This window comes from Ambystoma mexicanum, chromosome 6q (assembly GCF_040938575.1).
Source record: "Ambystoma mexicanum isolate Mex_15411 chromosome 6q, UKY_AmexF1_1, whole genome shotgun sequence".
NCBI lineage: Eukaryota > Metazoa > Chordata > Amphibia > Caudata > Ambystomatidae > Ambystoma > Ambystoma mexicanum.
Window position 1 is genome coordinate 1,183,989,246 of NC_090937.1, and position 24,444 is coordinate 1,184,013,689.

General features: G+C 47.0%; 1 protein-coding gene across 8 annotated transcripts in view; it reads right to left on the reverse strand.

Annotated features, from left to right (window-relative positions):
* The window catches only part of TBC1D1 (TBC1 domain family member 1), a 1,823,125-nt gene that overhangs the window by 424,940 nt on the left and 1,373,741 nt on the right, over positions 1–24,444 (reverse strand). The gene's annotated exons all lie outside the window — the stretch shown is intronic.

Here is a 24,444-nt window from a genome sequence, read left to right on the forward strand (position 1 = left end):
GCCCCCTTGGAATGATTCTGCCAAGTATGGTGAAGTTTTGTCAAAGGGGGGCGAAGTTATAGGGGGTGTGCCAAAATGTGTGGAAATCCTCAGACACAATTTTTTCTCACGCCTACAGCCCAAACCGCTGTACAGATTTTCACCACACACATTTGGGGTTATTTGGTGGTCAAAGAGGGGCTGTAAAGGGTGCGGGGGGGGGGGTGTGTGGGAGGGCTGAATAAAGATATTATTGTGCTGTTTTTGTAGGTGAAAAATAGGGTGTGCAGGTGCCGCGGTAGTCCCCGGACAGCACTGTGAACAGTTTGGAAAACACATTTGGGGTTATTTGATGGCTGAAAGAGCGCGTGGGCAGGAGAGTGGAATAGAGATGATGTGGAACAGTTTTTGTAGATGAAAAAAAGGAGTTTGCAGATGCCGCAGCGCCCACAGTCAATTTTGGTACTTGCAGACATTTAAATTGCAAGGGGTACAGGGCGAGTTTTGTTATTTGAAGGTGCGTTGTACATACTTGTTATATGGTTTAATTATATTGTGGTGGTTGTGGTCAGTGGCCAGATTCCTGAGAGCATGGCATGCCACCAAAAATCTGGCTACTGACAACACATAGCATAGTAATGTGTATAGTAATTATAGGTAAGGCAGGGGGAGTATACAGCATTTGAAATATGGTGGAATGATATAAAGTGTAAATAGTATTTATGATTGTACTACAATCGAGGATTGTGCTCCTTGATGTCTCGTCCACCTTTCATATGATGAACTATCCTAATTAAACGGTTACACAACACCTTTAGCATCATGGACCAGGCACTGGACTGGCTCATCTGTTTTCCTGACTATGCCCTTCCCAGCTGCAACTGGGCTGTTTGTACTCCACCACACCACTGTGTATCTGCAGACTACCCAAGGGTTTTATGCTATCATTGTGGCAATTACATATCTATGTCCACACTCTGGCTCACCTGAAGTGTTTCTTCTTTTCTCATTTCCAGTGTTATGTTAATAACACACTGCTTTCCTTAAACCTCCCTGAACAAATTTGTTCTCCTCGTTTTTTATCCCCGATTGTCTGAACACCATTGAGGCATTGTGTGCGGCTAACAATATCTGTCTCAATGCCAGTAAGACAGATCTCTCTTATTATGACACCTGTACCCTGTTTTTCTCCTACCCTGCGGCTGCTGTCTTTGGGCCGTCTACTCTTACCCATTCTGGGAGGCCATAGACCGTGGTATTCTCTTTAAATCTTTTCTCTCTTTTACGCCCTACATTTTGGAGCTTGCAGAGAAAGGCCATGGTTGGAGCTTGCCCTCCTTATAGGCGTTGTACCGTTCCTTACCTTCCCCCAGAAGCTCAAAGTCTGCAGAGTCGTGGTACGGTTTAAGCTGGACTACTGCACCAGCCTCTTCCTTAAACTCCCCATTTGTTATCTATACTCCCTTCGGCTAATGTAGAATAGGGCTGCAAGACTTATCCTTGGCCTGAAGCCCAGGGATGGTGTGCTGCAGCCCGAAAATGTGTACATTGGGTCCTGCTAATTGCAAGGACTATAATATGTCCGACTTTGTTTCCTTAAATACTGCACTGCTGCTCCACTGCTGTAACTCCAATACTCTGATTGTGAAATGCTTTTTGAAACAGAGCGGGAGGCATGTCTCGGTCTTCGGTCGTTGCATCTCTTTGGAACAGTCTTCCTGCTCCTTTTATACTTGAGCTGGACTTCCTTAAGTTCTGAAAACCTCTCAAAACTGTGTTTTTATGTTCCTGTTTTACTTAATCCTTTCCTTGCTAACTTATACCACTGCCAGCGACACTGGTGGCTTGGTCCCCTTAAATCTCACAGGTTCCAGGCCCTGTATCTAGTCGACACCAGTACACCCCTCCACCCTTCAGCACTGCCCTTGCAGGTGTACCGCCTGGCGGCTGAGTACCACACCCTTGGGACTCCTGGGCCCAGCAGGTAGATAGTGGTCTCCCACTTTGGTATGTCTTGGTACTTTTCTTCTGGGCTTCTATGAGCACTTGGTAATCCCTTCTTTTTCCATTCATGCACTTCTTTTACTGCACAATGCCGATGTGCATTTATAGCAGTAATGTGTACAATGTTCTTGGATAAGCAAGGGAAATTAATATGGAAAAGACTTGTACCAGATGTTTAAACGGCAGTTGGTGTTTGCAAGCTTAATATGCTGATAGGGTTATCTGTAGAGTTTTTTTAACTAATTGGTGGATATATGTCTGACTGTTTCAAAGCAGGCAATGAGGCAGTGGTAAAAACATAACAGTAAAAAGGGTAGAAGGACTGTGTTGTGCGATTGTGTGCACATCTAATCTGTGGCTTTAAAAAAAGCATGGCCTATAGAGGGGACTGCAGTGACCCCGGATAGTCAAGAAGGGCTATGGATTATGGTCTTTATTGTATGCTAGAGTATGCTTTGTGATGTTATCTTTGATGTCCTGGGCGTTAGTGTTAGCAGTGCATGGTGGTGGCACGAGTTATGGTTGATTAGCTTACCATAACCATAACTGGTGAATTTCCTTTTGGTTTTACTTGTATCCATAATGTCCTTTTAACAATGTTTTTTTCACTGAATTTCATAGGTTTTTATTAGTGCAAGGTGGCGGCTTATAACTTAGGCCCCACGGACGAATCCTCACAAAACTTTGCATAAAATGTATATGGCCCCGTACAATCGATCCTGCGATGTTTGGTGCAGTTTTCACTAAATGGGGGGTCCCAAAATGTGAGGTTTTTCCCATAGTCGCAATAGAAAAATAAATTTACTCACATCTACAGCCCAAACTGTTGGACGGATTTTCACCAGATTTGTGGCAGGAGCAGCGGCTTGGATCTGAGACCGTGCATTTGTAAATTTGGTGTAAATCCGTCCAGTAGATTTTTTTAAACAACCAGAAAGTAGGCCAAACAAAATTAGTGATATCTGGGTTCGGTCCGCGGATTCACTTCCTTGTTCGGTCCGTTGACAGGCCTCCGATTGGTCGGGAGGGTGGCGTGACGTTTGGGGAATGCTTGCCATGTTGGATACGCCATTGTCCGCGAACAGTGCAGTAAAAACATTTTAAAAAACACAACATTGCACTTGTGAAAATGATGAAACAATCTCTAGTGAGGTGACCGGTGATGAGGATGGTATGGGATATGGCCTTAAAAAGCCAAAAACCAGGGGATTCCCACCCTCCACCGACCAGTGTCTGAACAGTCTGAGGCAGTCCTGTGATGTTCGCAGGCAACTATGCTTATTTGTGCATTACAGGGTTGATGAAGGGCAGTTTATGGATGGCTTATAACTTTGGCATCACTCAATGAAACTGCATGTCATTTTGGAATTTAATTGTAGACCTGAGTCTGAATGGTTCTGCAAAGTATGGTGCTGTTTTGTCAAGAGGGAAGATTGTCAATATTTGAAAGGCTTATAAATGTGGTGCCATTTGACAAATTTGCACATGAGTTTTCAAAAGGATTGTAAATGTAAATATGAATCTTTTTGAAAAGATTGGTGGGATTTTCTCAAAAGGGGGCAACATTAGAGGGGTGTCTCATTTTTAGATGGCTTATAAATTGAAAATGCATGGAAAACACATTTTAGGTCAATTGGTGGTGGAAAGGGGGGGGGGGGGAGTAGAAAAAAAGATGATTTGGAGCTATTTTTGCAGGTTGATCAAGGCCAGCTGCCTGCGGGGTAGTTTGTCGGGCAGAGTTCTGAACGGACAGCTTGGGAAAGACATTTGGGGTTATTTGATGGCTGAAAGAGGGCATAGAAATGCTAGGGAAGTGGAATGAAGGTAATGTAGAGCTGTTTTTATAGGTGAAAAAGGGGTTTGGAAATTCGGCCGGGCGGGCGGTCAATTTCGGTGTCCACAGACATAATGGCAATTGCAGGGGGTGTATGATATGTACTTGTTATGCAGTTAATTGTGTTGTGGTCAGTGGCGGCCATGCCCCCCAGAATATGTGCACTGGGCACAATGTCTACAGTAGTAGTATGTGTATTGTAATTATAGGTAATGTAGTAGGTGTAAGTTCAGAATCATCACAGTAGCAATATGTGCAAAGTAATGGGGGGCCCTTCTCAAAAATAAATGGCTATATATGAGATTTTTTTTAAATGAAACAACCGCCATCTTGTTTTTCTCTCGAAGTGACATATTCAAGGTTATAGTCGAGGATATGAGAAAATGAAACACAGGTAAAAAAAAACATGCAAATGCCATCAGGCTAGGGAGGGGGGGCGGGAGAGGTTGCCTAGCGGGCACTGATTGAAATTGGGAATTGGAGGGGGTCTAGGGACTGAGTTTGCAACACAAAGCTTTCTGTAGCCTCAGATATAGCCGCAAATAGACATCTCAAAGCAAACTGCATCACAGAAACAGCATGTGTTGTGGAGGGAAAGGGAGAGGGCAGGGGAGGTGAGGAGGCCATCTGGGGAGTGGGGGAGCTGGCAGCTTTTTTTCCAGCTATTTTCGCCTTTATTAAAGGCTATAAAGGACTGAAGGTAGCTGAGGGTATGTGAAGTTCAGTACACATGTTAGTTTTTTTTAAATTAAAGATATTTTTACAGCTATAGTGATGTCGGGGAGAAGAATGACATGATTGTCATCCATGTCTCCCATCGATACAGTAACCAGGACAGATCCTGCTTAGCTACAAAGTGAGGAAGAGGCCAGCCTCCTCAGGTAAATGAGCCAAAGTTACAAGACCACTTAGAGAAACGGGCCAGCCCTTTCCTGCCTTGAAGCTAAGCAGGGTCTGTCCCGCTTTGAAGCTAAGCATAGTAAGTCCAGGGTAAAACCTCTTCGCCTCACTGCTTTTTGGTTTACTGTTCCTTTCCTTTTCCAGGATTTCTGGGGTGCTTATTCATCCTTTCCCCTCATCCTCAATATGTTTGTTCCCTCCATCTATTTGGATGTTTGGCTCCCTGTAAAGCTCTAAATCAAAAATGTATTCAATATTTAAAACCTTCTTTACAAGTGTATAGAGAAATAACCGTGGATACTCTATGGCAGATTTCTTGTGGTAATATGACGTGATTGGGAATTGATGTAATTATTTTTAAATGATTTAAAATTGAATGATGTACAAACTGAGTAGTTGAACAATTACTATTTTTAATAATTTGAGCACTACACTTGAAACCAATACATGGAGCCTCCTTGCTGCAATCTTTGATATGAGTTTCCCTATGTTCCATAGTTATGAGATGAACTTGAAGGCAAAGGAAGTTTTATGAATATTGTGATTGAGTTAAACTGTTTAGGTTAATTTAATAAGTTTGGGAACATCATGCCACTCTTTGTTATTTGTTTTATTTTCATTCTTATTTTATTGTAATAATCATGTGTTGTAACATATGTGGGAATTTTTTGTACTAAAAATATTGTAAAGTTGATGTATTTTAGCTAAACCAATAAACAAAAAATCCTCACATAAGAGGCATTAATGCAAGGACTTCGTAGACCAGAATAAATTACTGAAGGGCAGGGTGATTCCAGAATGGAAAAGATCATCCTGCTGCCACATGAACAATTCCAATCACGATCACAGGGTATTAATTTTGACACTGTAGAAGTGGGATCTCTAGCTTACCTGAAGGGAAAGGAGGGGAACGCTGATCTGAAGACCTAACTCCTCCCAGTGTCTCCTTGTTTACCCTGAAACACAAACCTAATGGGATACCCTGTGCCACCGCTTTGTTGACTGCAAGCTTTTGGATGCATCCACATCTTACTCATCACTGCTGAGATCACCTGAACAGTAAGTGTACCCAAGCGGAACACTTACCAAAAGAATTACATCGCACTACAGCTCCGATCAGTAATCACTTGTTACTCCAACACCACTTCAACTCCAGGAACCCCCCCCCCCCCCATCACTGGTATGGCACCAAACCTCACAGGCTTAGCAAACGATCGCAACAGAGTTTGTGTGGGTATTGTGGCAAATCCAGGGAATGAGTCTCCTATCCCCAATAGGGTGTCACCCCCTTTGGGACTAGGGAGGTGAGCGCTCTAAGCTTAACACGCTCTAGGGGACAGAGCTGGCTGGATCTCACTGGGGGTGGTCACCTCTTTGAGGACAGGAAATCCCAGAGAAGGATTATCAGAAACTCTCCCTATCCCAATAATTCTGTGGGTTATATTGGGGGGGGGGGGGAGGAGAGGAAAATATGTATGGGTGAAACCCTCTTTTTTTGGGGGCCTGACTCTTGGGGGTGGATAATCGCAAAATTGTAGGGGGAGTGGAGTACAATGTGGGTTATATGGGACTTATTTTGTGTGATAACATGACACTTCCTTTGAGGATGGTTGGTTTGGCCGTGTTACTCGATGTGCAGAGTATTTACCTGGACCAAAGGAGCATTGGCTCGGCCCACCCTTTTCAGAGAGGGATAAAGGATCAATGCCATCTGGAGGAAGATGGAGCATGCCCCCAGATCCAGAGAGCAGGAAGGACCTCCTCCTGCTGGGAAGTGTGGCAAGACACGTGCAAGCATGCGCCAGACTGGACAAGAAGGTTAGCAGAGCACTCAGAGTCCTGACAGAGCTGGAGCCGAAAGCAGCCAGCCCCTAAAAACAACATAGAACAGATGCCTCAGGGAAATGTGAAGGCATCATGAAGCAAGACACAGGCAACAGATTCAAAGTATAAAATAAACACTTATTAACTTAAATAACTGTCAGGATGGAAAAAGGTCTGACTTGCCCTATGCGAAGGTGAGATTTCACTACCTAAAGAAAACTAAGGAGAGTCTGAATCAAAGTTCAACTGAACAAGCGGACTGTGTCCAAAACCTATACTTGCCCTCACAACTGAATCTGTACAATGTGTAGGGAGGTCATCAACCAAAAGGAAAAGTTTTTAACAAAAGTTCTGAGCTTCTTCCAGCTTGCAGCTTCCTTTCACCTCCATTCCCCATGTGTAAAACAGTTCCACAAAAAAGTCTAAAAAATGTAGGTTGAAACCTTTTTTTGTCTTTTTCCGATTTTTTTCAAAAACAATGGGAATTTTACCTACATAGTTGTTGCCTGACCTGCGCAAACGCCCCCTTCCTAAACTTATAATTTTGTCTACTTTTCAGAAATGTATGCCTTTGTGTCTTCCCATTCAGCTTTCCTACCCTCCTCTTCCATTCCGTCCAAGCACTTCCTATTGAACAAAAAGGGAAAAATCGCCCACACTACAAACCGATGGTAACCTTATAAAAAATATGTCCCCCCCCCCCCACTCAACCTGTTCTTGAAAGCTTGAAAAATGGCGAATTCAGAACAGCAAACTATTTGTTCCTAGCTCTTACAAGGAACAAACCACAGGCTTCTTTGCACCACATTTTATTGTCATTTTCTGAAAAAAACATATTCTAGTCACTTTTCTATTATTTCCTCACACCCCTATAGAGCAAACTAGGAATCCTTGGTGGCGTTATGACCCCCAACATGTGGGAAAATAAGGGTGGCAATGTGGCCGGAATATCACTTTTAACAGAAAAGTTACAAGGGATTGAATGCCGACATACCCAAATGTCCAAAAAAGGCTCCGCACTGGGAGGGGTAACCCCTCAGCAGTTAAGGCGTTAATCGAATTGCCTAGTGTTCGGAGACCTTCGAAAACTGGTTTCTTGGCACACGCGACCACTCTGATACAAAGTATTTCACTCAGCTCTTCTTGGCCTTTTGATGATTGGTAATGAAGGATCCAAGACTTTCGAGAACGTGCACATTCAAGGCACGCGACCACTCTGATACAAAGTATTCAGCGTATAACAAAGTTCACACTTGTGCACTCGGGTTTCCCATTCATTCGAAACTCACTGGTGGCTTTCACTGTTTTTGTTGTAGCGCTGATCACACAGCCTTTTGCACAGCCTTTTGCTCCCAGTTCTTGTTGCAGCGAGGATGACAGCCTTCTTATTTTAGTCTCAGTGCTCCAGCTCCTGCCCTTCAAACACCCCTGTGTTGGTCATCTCACAGAAGGGAACGAGCACTTCAAGAAACAAGGAAAGGGGCAGCCTTCCCACACGGCTCCTCTCGCTGTGTTTAGCCAGCTGCAGGGAGTCTCAGCCCCCACCACGCTTCCAAGGACCGCCTATCCCCGTGGTCCCCAGCGTCTTAGCATCCTGCTCCAGCTGCTTACACCGGCATCTTTGCTGCTTCTCCTGTCACCAACATCATGCTCTTTTCGACTGGGCAGGTCTCCTTTTATACACCAGCAGCCCCTTCACAGGCGGCAGCTGTGAATTCTCAAATAGCCATGCTTGACTACAATCGAAGGGACATGCCCGACCTTCACAGATCTTAGCAGGCATCTTCCTCGTCCCAGTACCAGAGTGGTAAAAGAGCATAGTCTTTATTGCTCTTAGTGGCTTCTTCTTTGTCCCAGTACTGTCAAGTGCCAATTGTGGGGAAATGAGGGGGAACAGGCTTATAACAGCCCATGAAGTTTGGTACAATGTTGGGTTGGTTGTCAGTAGGAAAAGGGGGATACCATGTCTCGCCTAAGGGCATCCCACTTCATCTCCCAAGGACCCTCACACAGGTGATCCACCATCGCTTCTAAACCCCCAGGGTCAAGATCCAATGGCCGTTCACTGGCCACCTGAGTAGAGGCTCGAGGGGGTTTATGAGTGAGAATACCTTCAGATTTTTTACAGAAAGCAGAAAACTGGCTTACCAAGACGCCGGCATCCCAGGTCTGAAGAGAGCCTGATGAGCGAGAGGGTGACTTTGCCATAGCTAGGATGCCAGAAGGAAACCGAAGGAGGAAACAAACTCGGGGGCAACCCGTTCCCAGTCTCCAGAGGAGCATCACTTATACAAAGAAGGTACGTGGTAGCTCCAGGAGGTAGGCAGAGGAAACACCAACAGTCCAAGGTGGGCTAAGCGAAATGGGACCACAAGTCCAGGTAGAGCATGTGAAAGCCCAGGGCAGGATGAGCAAAGTCAAACCCCAGAGCGGTGTAACAGCAACAGCCAAAATCAGGCTAAGAAAAACTGAGCCCCAAGGTAGGGACGTGAAGCTGAAAGCCCACGACGGTCCAGAGAGTATAAAACTCCGGGGCTGGGTAGACAACACAGAGGTGCAAGCCAGATAGAACACATTCGAAACCCAGGTCGGAGTGAGAAGCTGTAACCTGGAGATAAGGCTAACCGACAATTCACAAGAGAAGGCAAACAAATGCCGAAACCAAGCAAGAGAAAGGAATACCAAAACCCAGGTGGGGTGAACAGTCAGAAACCCGGTCCAGAGCTCTACAAGTAAGAGACACTGAATTTATTGAGACAAACTTTAAAGTGCAAGAGATTGAGAATGCAAGCATAAACTGTATGCAGGGCAGTGGCCCTAGTGAACATGCTTCACCAAAGAAGGTGCATCAGAAGCCAACCACCATTCAGTTAAGAGAGCCACGGCCCAACATATATTGTTCCAAAGTTTATTGCGTTATCTTACAGTGGCAAGATTAGAGTTTAGGCAAGTATACATTTTGGACAGGGGTGTTTTATAGGAAATATCCTGAGAAGCACCGGTTTACACCTTTTTGTTGTAGAGTAGGGTCCAGGGCCAGAGACCTAGGTTTATTACCTTAGCAAAACTATCCCTAAAGTTTGAACACATTGGTCGTTCTCCTAATTCTGATCTACCACAGAATCCTTTGGTCAAATATGAAATGACCGGTTCTCTTCCAATGAACACAAAATTCAAGGATGAGCAATACTTCGTCTGAAAACGTACTATTTGTGTCTGAACATGTCTTACTTGTAACATGCACCAACATCTTCCCTTACCTTAAGAAGATATAAAATAGATTTTCAAAATACTTCTGTGTGGTTATTCCTTCATTAAAAAAGTGAACCTTTCGTCTACCTGACCATGCTGGACTACAGTTGCACATAGGTGAGCCAAGAAAAGCTCAAAGACATCCTGTCTGTATAGGTTTAGTGGGTTACAGTCATGGGCCAAACAGAGCCAGGTGAATCTTCTTTATGAAATCTCATGCAATCAACAATGCTATTATATCAGTGAGAGACTACCACAAGTAAATTACTGAGCTAATGTCAGGCTCTGTCAGATGGCTACTGGTATCTTCGTCTGGACATGAGCATGGGGATCCAGGCAGGTGAAGATATTAGGCAAGGTGGCTGGAGAAGCACAGGATTGCATGAAAGATCTGGGGGTGAACCGGGTGGTTCCTGCAAGCTATTGGGAATAAAGGAACAAGAGTTAGGCATGATGCTGCTACAGGTCCCCTCTTAATACTGAAGTTCCCAAGAGCCTTACCTGAATCCAGTATAACAGGATTCGCTTAAGATGGAGGACTCCAGCTGCAGGACTGGTGAATAATCATTCTAAATCAATCCAGGACAAAATAACCCAGAAGGCAATACAGGGTCCAAATACCCGGTAAGCAGTTCACGTTTCCAAAGAGCCAAACGAAAGAAGCAAAGGTAATCTAGGAACAGTAAACCGAGGTCAAGCCAGGAATCGGGAACCAAGAAATTAAGGAGGACAGCGAATGCCGCACAACTTCCAAAGGTAGATAGGATGTGAAGCAGTCCAGAATCTGATGCGCTTTATTTTCGGGTGAGTCCCTGCGTGTGATGTTGCGCGGTTCCTGCATGCACTGCATTGCCTGTTGGAAGGTGTAGTCCAGCTGCTGTGGCACTGTAAAAGCCATCACAGTAATTGCCAGCGACAGACTGTGGCGTGGCCAGGATTCACCGTTCGGCGGCCTATGACCGCTACATAAAGGTTGGATGCCACAGAAACCTTAATCATTTCAGATCTGTTTAAAGTGGGAAGCTGACCTGGTTAGCCCACTGGCAGCATCTGAATGGTGCAAAGCCTGTGGTGGCACCATCACGGTTTCATGTAACATGTACCTCTACACGCTGTGCTTTGAATGCCTGCAGCATGCCCATCTAAAACAGCAGCAAATGCACAAAAATAACACTAATCAGGGAACCTATTATCCTAGATGTGGGGTGAATTCAGTGATGGTTATCCATACATGCATAGGTGTGAGTGCTCAGTTGTTCAGAAAACGTGTTTAAGTTGAGGCACTCACTAAGTAAAATACACTTCATTTTAGACCTACATCGATTAAAAAGATGAGCAAATTATTAAATTAATTTACAATTCTAAGATCTACCAAATGTCAGACATGCTGCTTTCTAGCATTTGGCTTCCCGTCGCAACCTATTGATCAGATTATTGATCAGATTATTAAATAACTGCGTGCAGATAGTTGGGAGGAGTAGCACTGGGTAAGGGAGCTTATACGCCAAATCAACCATTTGTGTCCCAAGGGAGAGAAGCTTTGTTATGCATTGTTGACATTTCTTTTGGAATGCAGCAGCTTAAATCACCCGTTTCGCTACTATCCAAATATGATATGTAACAGTGTATCACGAAATGCAATAAAGAGTAAAACGAGAGGCAAGTGACATCAGTGGCAGTGATAGAAAAGTATTAAAAAGTAGAACAATCACCAAACTAATTCTGCACATCAAGAAAATGTGCACAAGTTAAAACACTGCACCTGATGCTTCCCTGAACTCCTCTGAAATTAGTGACATATATGGATACCCCTCTCTTAACGCAAGGCTCGAATTTAAGGGTGGCAAGTAACTAATAACATATATGATAGCTTGATATGATACTTTATTTATATAGCGCCTATACACAATGTGTTTCAAAGCGCTCCAAGGCAAGGGAGGGAACAAGGGAAAATACAATGACATTCTTACGGGCCATGAACAGTAAGGATGTGAAAACTACTGTACTCGGCCTGATAACATTTCTGATAGTGCAAGAGCTAAAATATAGATAAGGAAGGGAGGGAGGGGGAGAGTGGGAAGCTAGGCCTGACGACATTTCTGGTAGAAATGGAGAAAAACAACAGGTGAGGGAGAGGGGTACAGAAGGGGAGGGGAGGAACAAAACAAGCGACTACCATACTAGGCCCGACGACATTTCATATAATGCTGGAGGCGGTGGGGGGACAAGTAAGTGGAGGTGAGAGGAGACAGACGAGGTTGCTATCATACTAGGTCCAGGGACCATTCTGGTCGAGCAAGTGCATATAAGAAAATAAGGGGAGGAGATAGGAAAAGGGATAAAGGGAGAGGAGGAGGGAACAGATTAAGCAGTCAAAAAAGAGTGGAGAAGCAACAGGGGAGAGCAAATACAATTGCAGAAGTCAGTAGTAACACAACGTTGCAAGCCAGGATACAAGATGAAGATGGGAAGGAACAAGTTACTTACCTGTAACAGTTGTTCTCCAGCATGGGTCTGGCATGGATTCACATGCTCATGAATATTCCCCGATGTCCGGCTGGGAATCCTCGGTAAAGAAAAAATCTGTTTCAGTTTCGTTTCTGAAACGTCTTTCTACTAATAACCAATGACTGGTCTCTGAGTCATACTACCCCCAGCCAATGACTGCCCTCTACCTAATCCCCTCCTCTGGCAGCCATCTTCAGATTTGGTAGCGCGTAAAGTGGCAGTAGGACCAAGAGAAGAGCCGCAGAGGGTTTGGAGGTAGGGTTCGCATGTGAATCCATGCCAGACCCATGCCGGAAAAAAACAGTTAGCATGGGGTCTGGCATGGATTCACATTCTCATGAATACAGGAATACATAGCAGTACACACATGCACAACCACAGGAGGTGGCTAAGCTCAACATTAAGCATTTCAACAACTCAACATTAAGCATGTCTTACCTCCTCACCAGGCTCACCTTCAAGCGAACAGGTTGCGCAGCACTGCCTGGCTGACTCTGGACTCCTCCCTGGAATCCCGGTCGACGCAGTAGAATGTTGTGAAGGTGTGTGTCGACCTCCACGTAGCAGCCCTGCAGATGTCCAGTAGGGGCACACCAGACAGGAACGCTGTGGTAGCAGCGATCGCTCTGGTTGAATGGGCTCTCGGACGGCCGGGCAATGGTCGGTTTGCCAACCGGTGACAGTGCATGATGCAGCCAGGGAGCCATCTGGAAATGGAAGCCTTCGAGAGGGCCTTCCATTGGTTCACAGGTCCAAAGTTCACTTTGGACTCTTTGTGCGGTCCACGTAGAACTTCAGCGCTCTAGCCACATCCAGCGAGTGCAAAGTCCTCACAGCCGGTGACAAAGGGGACGGGAAGAAAACAGTTAAAACCAAGGGCTCGTTGAGATGGCAGTCCGACGGCACCTTGCGCATGAAGGAGGGGTGCGTCCTCAGCACTACCCTTCTCTCGTGGAATTTCAGGTATGGAGGTTTACAGGAGAGGGCCTGGATCTCGCCCACTCGTCATGCGGAGGCGATGGCCACAAGAAAAGCTGTCTTCTACGATAGGAACTTCAGCGGTGCCGAGTGCAAGCGCTCGAATGGGGGACCCAAGAGCCTGGTCAGCACCACGTTGAGCTCCCACGCCGGTGCTGGAGCCTGCACCGGCGGGAACGAGCAGAACAGTGCTTTCATGAACTCCTTCACCAGGCGGTGAGACCACAGCGACGACTGCCCCAGAGTTCTGGTGTAGCGGGAGATAGCTGCAAGGTGGATCTTGATTGAGGCATGTTCCAGCCCCGCCTTGGCCAGCGACATCAAGTACGGTAGCACTTGAGGGGCCGTAATCCGTAGAGAGTTGACCTTTTGTGCATGGAACCAGACAGAGAACCTCTTCCACTTATGTCCATAGTACTTAAGAGTCGAGAATGCCCTGGCCTTTGCAAGTACCTCCTTGCAGTCCGCTGGGATATCGTAGCCTCCGAACTCTAGTGCTGCAGGAGCCAGGCCTGCAGGTTCAGCGATCCCAGGTCGTGATGTAGGATGGCGCCTCCTTCCCTGGCGAGAAGATCTGCGTCTGTCGGCAGTTTGATGGGGGGGTGGGGCGCTGACAAGTCCAGAAGGTCCGGGAACCATATCTGCCTCGGCCGCGCGACGAGGATCATCCTGCACCGGGACAGTCTGAGTTGATTGATGAGTCGCAACAGCAACGGTGGGAACACGTACAGGAACAGGGCATCCCAGGAGAATGCATCATCCATGCTCCCCGGCTGGGGAAACCTGCTGGTGAACCTCTGGCACTTGGTGTTTGCCGCCGTCGCAGACAGGTCGATCTGGGGACTGCCCCATTGTCAGAATAGGAGATCCACTTGATCCGGCGAAGCTCCCACTCGTAGCAAGAGCGCAGCTCCCTGCTGAGTGAGTCGGCGACAGTGTTTTTCACTCCTCCCAGATGAAAAGGTACCAGGAACATCCCCTGGGCGACGGCTCAGTGCCACAGATCCTGCGCTTCCTTGGATAGGGCTGGGGATCTGGTGCCCCCCTGCTTCCGAACGTAGAACATCGTGGTGGTGGTGGTGTTGGTGAAGATTGGTACCACTTTGCCCTTGAGGGATGGAAGGAAAGACCCGAGGGCCCAGAACACGGCCTGGAGCTCCAGGACGTTGATGTGCAGGGACCTCTCCTCCAAGAGCCAAAGGCCTCTTGCGTGGAGATCTCCGGTGTGCGCTCCCCATCCCTCTGGGGAGGCGTCTGTCGTCAGTTTCCTGATGCGCTGGGGCCTGGAAGTCCATGCCTGCCGCGAGGAGCGCGGGGGCGCCCCACCACCGGATCGCTTGACGGACCATCTCGTTGAGGGAGATGGTGTTTTCGAAGCTGCCCGCCGCTTGCATACAACGGGCGTCGAGGAACTTCTGCAGTGGCCGCATCCGCAACCTGCATAGACGCACGAAGTAGATGCAGAATGACATCATGCCGAGCAGGGACTTTATGGACTTCACCCTGGCCACGTCCATGGTCAACAGCCCTTGTACCTTGCCCAGGATGGCCTTCGTCCTTTCCTCTGACGGTGAAGCCAACTGCGCCACTGTCGAGCCTGGCTCCCAGGAACAGGGCATCTTGCGACGGTACCAAGTAGAATTTCACGAAGTTGATCAGAATCCCAGATCCGTGAGCAGGCGGACGGTCTTCACAGTGTGATCGACAGCGAGTTCTCTTGACTTTGCTCGGATTAGCCAATCGTCCAGGTAGGGGTATACGCGGATCCCCTGCAGGCACAGCCGCGCCGCCACCGGTGCCAGGCACTTGGTGAAGACCCTCAGCGCCGACTTCAACCTGAACTGGTAGTGTCTCCCTTGGACCACAAATCGTAGGAACTTTCGATGTCCTTTGTGTATGGGGATGTGGAAGTAGGCATCCTCCAAGTCCAGCGACGACAGAAAGTCGCCCTCCTCCAGCTGTCCCAGCACTTGCTGGAGGGTGACCATCCGGAACTTCTGGGACTATGTATTTGTTGAGGCGGCGAAGGTCTAGGATGGGCCGCCAGCCGCTGGTCTTCTTTCGGATGAGGAAGTACCGCAAGTATACTCCGGAGCCTCTTCGGAACGAGTTCTATCGCGCCCTTTTTTAGCATTGCTCGTACCTCCAGAAGCAGCTGTGGAAGATGGTTTTCCTTCCTGGCCATGGGTGGTAGACGGGGACACTTTCTTTGGAACTCCAGAGTGTGCCCGTGGGCCAGGGCATCTAGCACCCAACGGTCGGTGGAGATGGATTCCCACACGCTGTTGAAATTCTGCAGCCGGCCTCCCACCGGGGTGCTCGGGTGGGAGCCCGACGTCACAGCCGGTTCAGTCTTGCTTTGCCGAGGCCTTGCCACCTTGGTGCGAAAGGACGGCCGTCGTCGATGGAGAGAACCCAGGGCCTGGGCCGTCTCGGTGTCCGCCTTGATGGCCTGCAGTGGCTCGTCCACTGCCTTGCCCCCAAAAGGTTGTTCCCGTTGAAGGGCATGTCCAGTACCCTGGTCTGCACATCCTGACGGAAATCGGTGCCCTTGAGCCAACCACGCCAGCGAAGGCAAATGCTGTTGCCCATCTGGCGAAAGCCGGTGTCGGCGATGTCCGTGGCCACCGTGATGGTGTGGTCCGAAGCCACCTCGCCTTCCTGTAGGATTTCAAGGGCTTCCGCCCTCTTGTCGACTGGGAGAAAGTCCAGGAGGGGAGCGATCTTGAACCACAGCTCCCTGTCGTAGCGTGCCACGATCGCGAGGGTGTTGGCCGCTTTGATCTTCGATGGTTGTCGTCCCATGGCATCCAGCTTCTTCCCCTCGACATCCGGTGGGGAAGTGGAAGTTGATGCCTTCACCACTGCCGATTTCTTCTTGGCCGCCGCAGAGACCACCTAATCCGGGGACAGCTGTGCCCTGAGGCACATATGGGCGGAGTCTGGGACCCGGTACTTCTTTTCGTACCGGTCCCTCTTCGCAGAAGCCGTGGACAGGTTCTTCGGCAGTGACAGTCCTTCGTCCCGGATGTCGTCCAGTAACGGGACTGAGAGGACTGTCTTCCTCTTGGCTTCCAGTCGTTGGTAGAGGAAACCCTCCTTCTACTCTTCAGGGCATAGCTGGAACAGCTCCGATGCCCTGGCGATCATGGCGTGAAAGGAGCCAGTTTCGTCAGGGGGGGAGGGGTAGGTAGGTTCAGGCAGGGGGTGATGGGAGATCCGTCCCATCGTCACCACCGTTGTCGCAATCTCCGTTCCCGTCTCATCCCTCGGTGGAGGGGATGGAGGTGAAGGATGGAAGGGAGGGGGGAGGATGAATTTGCCTCCGCTTGTTCGGTGGCCTCCCCGACGGTCCAGGCGACGCTGGATCGTCCGCTGGGGGTAAGGGCAACCTTGTCCTCATCTCGTTACACAGGGTCTGCAAAGCCATCAGGATTGCTCCTGAATTGTCCTGTGGCGTAGGCTTCAGTTGCGACGGGAGCGACGGCTGGGGCACGGGTCCTCCGTTTCCTCCACGGCCCGCTGCTCCTCGTCGGCCCCACCGTTGCTCTCTACGTCCGCCCCGTCGGGATCCCTCCCTAGGAACTGACTTCCTCGAACTTCTTGTCCAGGATCTTTTTGACGCCAGCCAGCTCATGCTCGGAGGTGGTATCTGTGTCCGTTATGGCTACTATGCCCCCCCCCTCTTTCTCGTCGCTGGGTTTCACAGGGGTCTTCTCAATAGGCTGGAAAGATGATTTCCTCCGGGCTAGCAGGGAAACTAGGTCCAGAAGTCGTCTCCACTGGGGTAGCCTCCACAGATTTTGCCAGGGCCACCACGATTCCTTCAATCGAGGCCTTCACGACCTTGGACGCATCTGAGGCCTACACCTTGGGGGAGGGTCACTGCCTCACCCCCCCCCTTGGCTTTCTCTGTGAGGGTCGACTGGGGCTTCTCCCGAAGCTTACCCGGGTTCTCCGACTTCCTTTTCCCCCGAGCCAGAGCGTTGGCTCGTGGATGATTGCGTCTGACATCGCGCCCTGCCCGTCAGCCGAGGAGCCCGAACCAACAGCACTCCCGGTGCCTGTGGACTCGAGGTGTTTTTTCTTTTGTTGGGCCCCCATCGCCGGAGCGCCCTCAAAGTCTTAGAAGACTGCTCAGACTTCTTCTCACTTGTTGCTGGGCTCTTCCCCTCCAGCCAGTTGGTGAGCCGAGTAAGACGGTCCTTCATTGTCCGGACGTTCATGTTCTTACAGAATGCATAGTCCTCCTCCATGTGCGACTTGTCGGCGTGAAGGCAGTAGAGGCACTGGGAGTGCTCATCTTCCTTGAAGACATTCTTTAGTCCACATCCCGGGCAGTTCCTGAACAGTTTGGATCCAGTAGGTGGCGAATCTCCCTTGTCCTGGGCCATGTCCAATCAGGGTAGGCCTCAAAGGTCTTCCAGAATCCTCCAAGAAGTGTAATGCGATGAAAAATCCGCCCTGGAGGGCCTTAGAAAAATCCAAAATGGGTCCCTGTTGATCGGAAGAAGAATCGGTGGAGCTTGAGGCTCAAATTGACCGAAAATATAAGAGTCAACTCTTTGAAAAAACTTAACACGCAGTAAAAGCTCGACAGCTACAGCACGAGGACTCCCAACGCTTGAACGTGCGATAAAAACCTGAAGATGGCTGCCAGAGGTGGCTTAGGTAGAGGGCAGTCATTGGCTGGGGGCAGTATGACCAAGAGACCAGTGATTGGTTATTAGTAGAAAGAGTTCAGAAACGAAACAAACTGATTTTTTTCTTTACCGAGGATTCCCAGCCTGACAACAGGGAATATTCATGAGCATGTGAATCCATGCCAGACCCCAGGCTGGAGAACAGCATTATTCAGGGCCACCAGGAGTACAAGATGAAAAGGAAGATCAGCATGAGATTTGAGAAAAGGTGACGCACCATGAATCAATGAAGCCCATCATTATATATAGGTGGCAGTTTTTGCCAGCTTAATTACTAGCTCCCAAAAATTGCTGGGTCAAGAACATACAATTAAGAAGGCCTTTTCGCCTTAATCTCTCACCATCATGACACGACCACCTCAAATTGCCATTGCTGGCTATCACCAATGGCTGACTTCACGCTTAGGAGTCAAACATTTAATTATTTTTCAAATAACTTTGGTATTAACACACATTGTAGGTTTAACTTTGGGTAATCTGGCCAAAAGGAAAAGTTGCTGAGCCACGATTCAGATAAACATTAAAAAAACACATTTAAAAAATGATGTTTCAAAAATGATGCTGCAAATCCGCAGAAAAACACTTTAATTGCAGCAAGAAACGTTTTTTCCTCTAGACTTATTTAAAGACACTATGCCAGTGCTGCTGATGCAGCCTGTTCCATTTTCAGTTCTTGCCAGGTATTTAATGGGATCAAAACATTGCTTCTTTAGGCCTGACTTGAGAGAGCTTGCCCCCAGGAAGACCTAAGGCATAGCAATCTCACGTGGACTCTACTTATCAGGAGAATGAACAAGTAGATTTGATTAACCCACTGCATCATAATGTTGTTGCCGGATTGGTTTGAGAACATTACAAATAGCTTGCCATCCTAAAGCCCAAAGAGTCACTCCAGTGAGGAAGACCAAAGACAAGCAGAAGCAAAAAATAACTTCTTCTGGGTTTGGGATAAGGCTAGAGGTTGAACCTAGAAACAGAACATGAAACACTGCCAACAGTGGCACAACAATGGGAAGGAACAGAATTACTTGCTGCTCAATAGCATAGACAAAGCAAGCAAGGGACCCACATCTGAGAAACTCCCTACAGAAACATATCTAGACTAAACTGGATTGTCCTCCACTGGTGTATCGGGGGCCCCTGCAGCCCCCGCGGTGCAGGGGACCTCACCACCCCAGGTCCAGATGGAGGGGGGAGCCCAGCCCTCATCTGGACTTTATATCAGATTGATAGCAGAGCTAGGACAGACAGAACCAAAAAAGGCTAGATAAAAAATCTAGTCAAACAGCCGCTCTCCGTACATACCCTGTACGGGTGATATAGTTTAAACTTAGACTGAAATGTAAGTACTTTTCTTCTTATGCATAAGTTCAAAAAAGAGACACTTGATTGAAAGTAGTAGTGAGAGTAATATGTTTATCAAAAACATATATTTCGAACACTGAAAAAAAGGAAAAAGTCACTAATTCTGTCTTAGTGAGGATACTGCTGCCACTTCTCATATTTTAAATAGACTTTGTGTACCAATGCATTTCGGAGCAAATAGCTCCTTCATCAGGGTGAGTCTAATCTAATAACATAGAATTGGAATGTATACCGCATAACATATGAAATAACGTAAAAAATAGCGCAATATGCAATCATAAATCACAATAGAAAAAGGTAATAAATTAGAAATCACATACCAAAAAGTAGATGAGGGTTCAGGTCAAAGTAGAACATGTAATAAAATGAAGTAGACAAAACCGAGAGTCAATAAGTGCAAGTAGCGGGGGAATTTGACCATGTGAATGGAGGGAAAAACAATGTAAATGGACTCACGAGAAGTATTTGGCCTCGTAGAAACAAAAATCTACAATCACAGGCAGAAATGTGAACTGTAGTTGGTAACAGCAGCGTGCAGAATGCAGCCAATTCGATAAAGCTGTAAAAAGTAAAAGTGTGTTTTAAGTGGAGTCAATGAGGCGCTGTGGCGCTGTGATTAGAAAGAGGCGTCTTCAATGGTTACCTAGAAGACATTCAGGGTCAATGCCGGCCAAAACGCCGTTCTGCATCGCTGTAAGCAAGCGTTGCTAATGGTAACGCTGCTATAAATACCCACGTGATCGCATCGCGTCAGGAGAGTAGCGCGATGCGGCACGTACTTTTGGGAGACTGCTTATGAGATTTGTGGGCATATTTGGAGCTAAAAATACAATTATCAACCCTCGGGTGAGATAAAAAGAAAAAATGAATAAAAGAAAAACGAATATACAAAAATAATAAACATAGAAAAAATACTGTAAAAAAGTAAACAAAAGGGAAGGTAATAGAAACATGTGACTACACAGGCACCAAATGTGGTAGCCCATGTGAAAGTAAAGGATAGTGAACTAGCATCACAGCCGTAGTAGGTGGCACTAGAGGTGTCACCTTGGGTCCCAGACGGGTGTCCGGGAATGGCTGCAAAGATGTATGGGCACAATGCGTGCAATACATGTGTCAATTAAGGAAATTAGCAAGTGTTGACATAACAACTCTGAAGATCTGGAGCACTGCGTAAGTATTATCAATGCCTAAGGATACTGGCATAGACCCCACAATATGTTGAGGACCACATTAAATGTCTATTAACAGTCAAACCATTGCGTATAACATGCAAAACCATCAATAACTAATACAAAGAACATTATGTAATGTCACATGAAATCAACATAGATACATCACATTCAAAGATAACAATGATAATTGATTTCTTCATTTAGGCCATTGGGATACAGGCTCCCCAATCTGTCAATCCAATATGTCTCTCTTTGGTTAAGCCGAAGGCTCAGATCTTCATGTGGGTTGACTTTGCTTAGCACTTCAAGAATCAAAAATCTGATTTGAGTCAGATTGTGGCATTTCTCGTTCCAATGGCGAGCCACTGCCGAGTTGGGACAGACTGCAGCTGGCATGGGAAGGAGATGCTCTGCCTCCAGCTCACTCGCTGTGCACTTCAGAAAGGAAGCAGAGTTCCCGTTTCTTGTCTGCATGCCGGAGCGGAGGCCTGGAAGAAAGGAGAGGTGCTCGCGGGGAACAGGTAAGGGAACAAGTATGTGCGAGTATGTGTCTGTTGTGATTATGTATGTAATGTTATGGATGTATATGTATGTTTATGCGTGCGTGCATGTAAATTACGTATGGATGGAAAGTGCGCCTGTCGTGTGATTGAGAATAGTTTGTGTGTTCGATGAATGTTCTGTGAGCTTGTGTGGAAAATGCAGCGAGAGTGAAGGTGAGAGAAGGTGATTTTGTATGACTGGTGGGTGAATGGGTATTAATGTGATTGTGGATGCATGCTTGGGGAATTCAGTGTGAATATTCTGAACATATTTTCATATTGTGGATTGGCATTTGGCAATGCCAACAGGAGTCTTTTCTTATGTGGAGTACTGGCATATATTGGCACAGCCAATATAGTATCATTGTGCGCAAAGCAAACACGGGTATGTTCTTTGTAAGGAAAGGCTTAGTAACATCAAAGAAGACCGACACAAATGTGAGTTCAGGTGTGTTTATTGAATTTTAAAGGGTTGGTTAAATGCCTATCTCAACCTAAATATAAGGATGGGAGCAAGCTACAACAATCAAATAGTAATAAGACAGTCTTAGTCGAGTCCGTCAAAATAAAAGGGCATGTGCTAATAAACTTATTGCCACTCATTACTTCTAAATACAAAATGGTGTGGTGCAGTGGTGTATGCAAAAAAAGGAAAGGTGATCAAGAAACAATATGTCAGGACATTTGAGCAGTTGGCCGCTCTTCCCCACGCTTTTAACATGGGACAAGGCATGCACACTCTGGCTTCCTCGGTACAAGGCCACAGTTCAATGGTTCAGCTGGTCTCACACCACTCTGGCAAAGTCTAAGAAACAAAAAGTATTCTCAAAAGAAACGTCTCTTATCAAAACACAGGCTTCCTCCACCTTGAAACAAAGTTCACTTTACTTGTCTGAACACACAGTATTACCTTCTTTCCCAGTGACTAGTTCCTTTTGTTACTCAGTTCAATCTCTCACTATCAGGACCTTCTGTGTCAAAGTCTCTCTGCCATTCAAAGCCTCTTACTACAGAGGGTCTGATGTAGCAAAGAAAACACAAAGGTCGGTTTCCTTTGGAAAGATTCTCACATTCATTCAAGTTCACGATTGATCTCCCTCCTACGGGCCCGGACCATGGGTCCCCCTCTTCCAAGCTCAGATCCCTTTAGACACCAGAATCGAAGACATTCAACTGTGCGCAGGATATTGCTTGACCCGTCGCAGGACCACTTCAATTTACAATTCTTTACAACTCTAACTTTCACTTCTGCCACTTCTCAGCTGGATACGTTACAGAGACCTTCGATTGGGCACACATGCAACGCTGTACCACTCTGTCTCTCAGCTTTGTCAGTTACAGGCACTTTTGGGAACTACACAAAGTTCTTGACACAACAGGTTATCCCACCTTAGCTTCCCTCGAGTCGCAGGTCTACATCTTTTAACCTCAGTGTCCGAGAACCTGCCCCTCAACTACCAGGATTTCTGTAACTCACACAAGGAGCAAGCACTGATTTAAACACTACCAGAAAAGTGTAGCTGGAGTTTTGGTTCTTTGGTGCACGGCTCCCCTGCCACACTGTAGCCCCTTTTGTACTCCCAGGCCTCAGTGTCTTGGCAGCCCCTCCCCCCCCTTCTGGCTTCCCAAGGTTCCCTCAGCTACCGACTTCTCCTTCTGGTCTTCACGGTTCCTTCAGACAACCCCTGCTCGCTCAGAGTGTGCCTGGGTGGCTGACCTTTTAAACTGTTCGAAAGAGTGGATTGGAGTCAGGTGTGAGTAGTTGTCCCTCACTGCCTGACTCTGCCAGACCTCACTATCGGCACAAAATGGAGACTGCCCATAGGAATCTGTTAATTCCAATGGGTAATCCTCGTTACTCCCATATGCCCCTTCTTAGTCACAGTAATTGGACTTCTAAAATGGAAGGAGGACTTGTGGGAGTTGATGGTTTTCCGGGAGATCATGGAAAACGCATGTAGATTTTGTCAGGGTGAAGGGGTTGAACATATTGTGATGGGTAAATGGATTTTCTATTGGGTTTTAATTTCCATGGTCGTTTTCTCCTTTTTCTTACAAAAAGGGACTGAGGTGTGATGGGACTCTGCTGACCATATCCCATGACAACTAAGGTGATGTTGGGTAGGCGTGTATCAGAACGGGAGGAATACCATGTCTTGCCTGAGGACATGTCTCCCATAGTTCCAGAAGACCCCCTGCCCAGGTGATCCTCCCTCGCTTGTCCGCCCCCAGGGTTGGGATGCAAGAGCGATGGCCCTCCCATGGCCAGCCGAAAGGATCCCCGGGAATAGCCTGGGAGAAACGCCTCAAGTTTCTCACATCTTATATGGGAATATTAGAACATATTGGTGCAGCCAGCATGGAAATGTATGGGCACAGCCAGCATGAAAGGTTTCTATGCTGGTATATATTCTTGGGAAATGCATGAAAATGCATTGGGAAATATTCTATGGCACTGTTGTGGACTTGCATCTATTGAATGTATTCATGAGTTACCCAACCAAACCAATTGTACAGTACCTGCCTTTTTTATCCAATTGTTCATGCCCCTTTTTGACCCATTATTCAGCTATTTCTTACTGTGGCATTACATTTTTTATAGAGCATTTTTGATAAAGTAAGCAAGATAAGTGTACGTATATATCTAAAGTTGTCGAAATTGCACCCAGTTTGGACATTGTTTTTAATTGCGATAAGATATATTTTTAATGGAAATGCCAACAGGAGTATGTTTTTACGTGGGGGTACTGCCATATACTGGCAGAGCCAGCTTGGACATGTTTTCTTATAGTATCATTACGGCCATTACTAGCAAACAAGAGTATGTTCTTATATGGGAATACGGTTATATATTGGTGCAGCCAGCATGGAAATTTATGGGCACAACAAGTGTGAAGAACAAGTTACTCTTACCTGGCAACGTTCTTTCGATGGGATGATCCGACGACGAATTCCATATCTATGACAGTAATCACCACAGCTGTGCTGCTTCAAAAAATCTTCGGCGTCTGCGTCCTACGTCAATGACGTCGATACGCCCCCCTCGAGGACCTCCTCCGACGGCCGACGTCACTGGATGTTATAAGTAGGACGCACGACACCCGTAGCCTCAGTGTAGTTTTTTCCCAGAACGTGTGCCACCAGTCTTCTTCCAGTCTGACACACAAAGCCTTGCGGAAAGGTAAGCTGCAATCGCATAAGAAATTCTGTAGCGTGGAAGGTAGGGAGGGAGCGATCTGGAATATGTCGTCGGACCATCCCATCGGAAGAACGTTACCAGGTAAGAGAGTAACTTGTTCTTCGAGGGGATTGGGTCCTCTGACGTATTCCATATCTATGACAGACTCCAAAAGCAGTACCAATGCAAAGAGGTGGGAAAG